The following is a 6,066-nucleotide window of genomic DNA, read 5'->3' as shown; positions in this document are numbered from 1 at the left end:
CAAGTGTAGCCAGTTACCAAATTAAGAAAACGCTGCCAGCATCCAATCACCTCCTTCAAAATGTAACCTATTGCCATATTAGAAAGATGCTACTAGCCATTTTGCCTGTAAATATCTTGTATTAGGCCCTGATCGGGGCTCAGACATTCAGAGGCTACCGGGCCTATTCCTATGGCCATAGACTAACAAAGCCTACTTTCTGAAACTTCGGAGCCTTGGTCCTGATTCGTTCTTTTTCTGCTTAACGTTCCTGCAGGCTTGCAGCCTCGTTCCTGGCTACGCAGTCCAGTCCTGTTTCCTCTTAATGTTCGTGGAGGCTCTTGCAGAGCCTCGTTCCTGGTTTCGCGCTACATATTAAATTGTATTATATCATCATATATTATGTTTGTTAAGTGGACAATGATGATAAAGAGAAAATTCATTCATGTGTTTAATTGAACAATGATGATAAAGAGAAAAATACTCGTTCAGCCTCTAGTATGTGCCATGCATACTGGAGTCTGCTAATAGGTACTTGGAGAGATTGCTGTGAACAAGACAAGCAGACTCATGGGCCCACAGGCCACCTTCCAGGCCTCCTTACCCTGTTCCTGGGGGTGCTGCAGACCCAAGGAGCAGCTCCCCACCCCCAAGCCCTGGGAAGCAGCTTGGAAATGGAGAATGGCCCGGATTGCAAATTAAGTGCAGTCTCTCTTGACCCAGAGTCCCGAGGTGGGCGCAAGCGGAGGATATCAAGTCCTGGTTCCTCCTTCGACTTTCCGGTACCTGAGATTTTTATTTCTCCTGGAAATGAGTAAGTGCAGAAAGTCTCCAGTCCATCAGATAGCAAGCTCTGAGATATTTAGCCCAGATGTTCTTGCTGACATTTTTGAACTCTGCCAAGCATTTTCCTTACAGTAAGAGACTTAATGAGTGGCAGTTACCAGCTACCAGTGAGATTTTCACCTGTGACCACACAGAGTTTAATGCATTTCTTAATTTGAAGAACTCCCTAAATGAAGTGAAAATCCTACTAAGTGAAAAGAAACTGGATGAGTGGCATGAGCACACTGCCTTCACTAATAAAGCGGGAAAAATAGTTTCTCTTGTGGACAGTCTGTGAACGCTGAGTTTTGTACCCAACCATGGTGTACGTTTCATGAGATTTTGTGAAGCTTTACACTTATTCCGCAAGAAGCCTTTCAGAATGGAAAAACTCAAGCTCCTGGAGCTTTTATAGCTCGTCTCAATTGCTACTTAAAAGTAGCAATTTTCTGCAAGAGAAACAATTGCCTACCCCTTAGGGGGAACATGACATCCAGGGATGAAAGTCTCCCTGGCAACATGGGAGATGACCCTCAGGGATGAGTCTGGCCCTGGAACCCTGGGATCAACAATACCATCCTGACCAAAAGGGGGAAATTGTAACAAATAAGGTTTCAGTGGCTGAGAGAGTTCAAATAGAGTTGAGAGGCTAGGTCACTCTTACACAAGCTTCAGTTAGACGTTATTACCTATTGTAACTTGCCAAAACCATTCCTGTCATCCCTAAAGAACACCTAGGGCATTATATAAGATTCCACAAAGGTTCCATGCACTAGGGTAACTTTCCAGAAAACTACAACCTCCAGATGGATCCCTGGACCAGATAAGTCCTGAAATGCAGAGGGGCCATCCTCTCCAGAACACCAACTAGTTCCATCTCCCTATCCCATATTATTGACAGCCCCTTCCAACATGAAAAAGTTAAAATGGGCATAGCCGAAATACCCCTAAACAGTGGGATAGAAAGATCAAAGGTAATGGTGGAGTTATACAGAGAAGGTAGGGTTTAACAAATGAGTATGATTGCTGAATCATTAAACTGATATTTCTTTTTGTCTCCAGTATCTTCAAGCAGCTAGAAGTGAAAACCTAAAATTGTGAAATTGTAACTCATCCCAAACTCTGAAATCTGTTCTACAACTAATTGCTGTGCTGTGCTCTGAAATTTATTACTATTTTTATATATATTATTTTTCACAAAAAAGTCAATTGTGATGATAAAAAAAATATTTATTCCTTCTAACCTCCAATGTTCTGGAACAGCTAGAAAGAAAAATTTGACAGGATGGTATCTTAGCCCATGACAAACTCTGGGATCTGTCCTGTAACTATTTGTTGAAGAGTGCTCTAAAAACTATTGCTTTTTTCTTTCTTTGCTTCGTATATATGTTATATTATACAAAAAAAAAAAAGTTTAAAAAACTCCCATCAGTTCCCTGTGATTGGAGTTGGGCCACCAACACTCCGGATCCATACCATGAAGCAAATGATCATCTTATGATGATTATGGATGACCAGCTTATTACAAATACCTTGCATTAATGGTACTTTGGCCCAGATAACACCGGTGCTCTCGTGGCCCTGACATATCTGACTGGTCTTCAGAATTTCATAGCGTGATGGCTACCATTTACTTGATCACTGCAGATGGGAGTTTTGACTGCCAAGGAAACCCAGAAGCTTTAGTCTCTTCTTTGCGTTACTGTGAAGTCATCACTGCTCTGACAACTCTTGGAATTGGTAGTTCTTTCGTTCTAAAGATGTTTACTCTTTTGGACACTGTTCCATAAACCAGATGAACCTGCTGAATTGTGCTTTTGACAAAGTCTATGTTTTCAAGCCCACTATTAGCAAGGCAGGAGACTCAGGAGTCTATGTGGTATGCCTCCAGTAGAAGGGACAAGAGACAGTCTCTTTCCTTGTAACAGAACAATATTCTTGCATTTTTCAATATCCCCCAACTCTTCCAGTTTTTTTTTTTTTTTTTTTTTTTTTTTTTAAAGGAAAGACAGAGAGAAGGAAGGAAGGATAGAAGGAAGGAAGGAAGGAAGAAAGGGAAACATCTTCAAACATTTTCTTGTTTTATTGTATTTTGTTTTTCCGTTTTTTGTTACATGGGCTGGGGCCGGGAATCGAACCGAGGTCCTCCGGCATAGCAGGCAAGCACTTTGCCCGCTGAGCCACCGCGGCCCGCCCTCTTCCAGTTTTGTACATTCCTGCCTGTACTCTGTCAGCTCTGTGCCTTCATTATCTTTCCCCAAGGTTAACTCCATGAAAACTTATGCCCAGAGAGACAAACATTAAGAAATAGTCAACTATGTTAGCAACATGCGCATGCCCTCTCTTGGCTCTGTGCCGTCTTTGTCTAGCCCACTATAAAACCTGCTGCCCCTGCCGCCCGTCAGTGAGGAACACTTTCACACTGAGCTCTGTGTTGGCCACCATCAGAACAGTCTGACTCCTGGATTAATTTCCTTCATTACTCCTGTAAGTGAGCCCCTGTAATAAAGGTTCATGCTTCAGTCCATGCCTGGTGTTTTCTTTCGTCTTTTGGCTGGAAAAGTCCCTTCGGGTCGTACATCTCTGTTAACTAAAATGATGCTGAACTTTGGGACTGAAATAACCAGCAAAGCTCCCTTCCTGCATTATGTGATTCCCAAATCTTTTCTTAAAAGACATGAAGAATTCTGTGTATTCTTTCATACATACCAGCTCGAGACTATTTCTGAGAACATTCGCCTGCTTGAGTGCGTGGGAGAAGAGGAACAAGCAAAGCTGAATAATTTAAGGAGACATGCTATACAATATTTCATGCAAAAGTTTCAATTGAAGCCTCTTTCCAGAAATAATTGGCTACTTAAAAATCTAATATTGGTTTAGTGTTAATACAAAATGATTTGGGCAGAAGAACAGGTATTTTTAAACCTGTACTGAAAGGAAGATGCTGGAGACCTTTTCATGGAAAGTAAGGTGGCAAAAGGATGCTTTAGTAATTGGGCTAAAGAACATACTGAATTATCATGCTGGGCAAAGCTCTTTTGTGGAAGGGACCACTTCCAATCTTGAGTGTCACTTAAGGCATGATTTAGAAGAAAGAAACTGCCAAAGGTAAAGTGTTCTCCTTTCTGTGATGGCTAAATTTTAAAAACTCTTAATGAAGCAATTGAGAACTCATGAGAAGGAGCTCTGAATTTGAATTCCAAGTTCAGACCAAAACAAGACTTTTGTTATTGTCACATTTTTTCTGTAGAGCTGATATTTTCTGAGTTGTTTAGCCTTACCAAGAGCCTTCAGGATGAGCAGGTTGTAGGACCAGTGGCCAAATAAAGTCCCTGCTTATGGGTTTGTCAATTCTCCGTGATATCAAATTGCATATACTATTGGAAACTCAATTTCTGGAATCTTCTGAATTCATGAATGTCACCTGTTCATTGCTTCATGATAGAGACCCAGTTTGCCAGCAGTTATTTTTGGACTGTCTTCTGCATTCATGACAGCAGATTGATACAAAGAGATGCTATGATTTTGTCTGTACTTTCTTGTTTCACAAGATTTATGGCTGATTTGATCTTTGTGTTCCACAGCTGTTTTAGATTCATCACAATCCTTTTGCCCCACATCCTCTGAGTCCCTGAGGAGTTGTGCAGTCCTGCTATGTGTTGGTTATCATGACCTTCCAAATCCAGTTTTCCACTGTCTGCAGAATGTGAATGAATTGTTGAACACTGTGCTCTACTCTGACGCACCCCAGCAGGTTTCACAGTTTGTGCCAATGGAGGTGCTCCTTAAAGGGTCACTACTTGATTTTTATTTTTTGTGGGATTTGAATGCTGCCATTGCTAAAAGGCATTTGCATTTGATCATTCAAGGAGAGATCAGCAGCAGCCTTCAATTATGATATTAAACATGTCTTTTCTGGGATTCACTTTGACTTCTTATCATTTTCAATGTTATTTCATCCCTTTGCCCTATTAGTTAAAAACCTCAGCAATTTCATTTTAGGGGAAGGCCAGTTTTTGCATCAATCAAAATCTCATCAATTCTGGAAAACCACTAGCTAGTTCTGACCTCTGGGACATGCTCACCCACAGGCATAGGGCTCTTCTTTGTGGTGGAGTTAATGCAGTAATAATAGTCAACCTCTAAACATAGGATGGGTTTATGTGCTCGGGGCAGACACACCCATGCTCGCATATGCAATAAGTTGGGCTTTTCTACTTAAGAGTTGCACCTGTGTACCTTCATTCAGCTTTTTCCAATGAGCTTCCTCTCAACAGACTCTTATTTCCAAATGGCTCAATGGCTAAAGCCATTAATAAATTGATGTATGTCGTGATGAAAGGAGGTGAGTTACTCCTCGGCAGCACTGACTTTCTTTAACAGTTAAAACACCAGTTGTGGATTTCAGGGAATTCACTGTGCCAGATTTCTTGATATGTACAATTCGTGGCATTTAGGCCATTGACCCAATTTGGTTTTATGGTTCAAGTGACCCTAGTATGCTCTCATAGGAATATCTTACTAAGCACAACCATCCAAATAAAAAGGATATCAGGACAGCTTAAAACCAAAGATCATGTTTAAAAAATGGAAAATGATTTCCCAAGTCTAATACCCTCCTGTATCATGAAAAGCTTCATTTAGCAATGGTGTAGTTATTTTTAACTTCCTGGAAATAATCTGTGAACTAAAAGTTTTTTTTAATTACAAAATAGTGTTTACAGAGTCGAGAGGTTATCCTAGAGGTTGTTCTTATGCATTATATCGATATCCCTTTCTAGTTTATGGTGCATTGAAGTTGCTGGATGGAAGTACTTGAAACTGTGAATCTGTGTTCCAGTAGCCTTTATTCTCGGAAATGATTGCATAAAGATATAACATTTACAATGTGACTGTGTGATTGTGTAAAAAAACCTTGTGTCTGTTACTCCTTTTATCCAGGGTGTGGACAGATGATCAAAAAAATGGGTAAAAAGTAAATAAATAATAGAGGGGACAAAGGGTAAAATAAATTGGGTAGTTTATTATATATTGGGCTGGTATATATTAATCTGAAACACTAGTGGTCAATGAGAGGGAGGGGTAAGGGGTATGGAATGTATGAGTTTTTTCTTTTCTCTTATTTCTTTTTCTGAGGTGATGCAGTACTCTAAAAAAATGAGCATGGTGATGAATACACAACGTGATGATATTGTGAGCCATTGGCTGTACACCAGGTGGGAAATGTATGTGTATGTATTTTTATCATTAAAAATACATTTT

General features: G+C 40.3%; 1 pseudogene; it reads left to right on the top strand.

Annotated features, from left to right (window-relative positions):
* Positions 1-789: 789 nt before the first annotated feature.
* On the top strand, positions 790-4,702 carry LOC143685601 (cap-specific mRNA (nucleoside-2'-O-)-methyltransferase 2-like; annotated as a pseudogene).
* Positions 4,703-6,066: the final 1,364 nt, after the last annotated feature.

This window comes from Tamandua tetradactyla, chromosome 1, assembly GCF_023851605.1.
Source record: "Tamandua tetradactyla isolate mTamTet1 chromosome 1, mTamTet1.pri, whole genome shotgun sequence".
NCBI lineage: Eukaryota > Metazoa > Chordata > Mammalia > Pilosa > Myrmecophagidae > Tamandua > Tamandua tetradactyla.
Note: the sequence above shows the minus strand (reverse complement) of the source record. Positions and strands in the feature narration are given on the sequence as shown.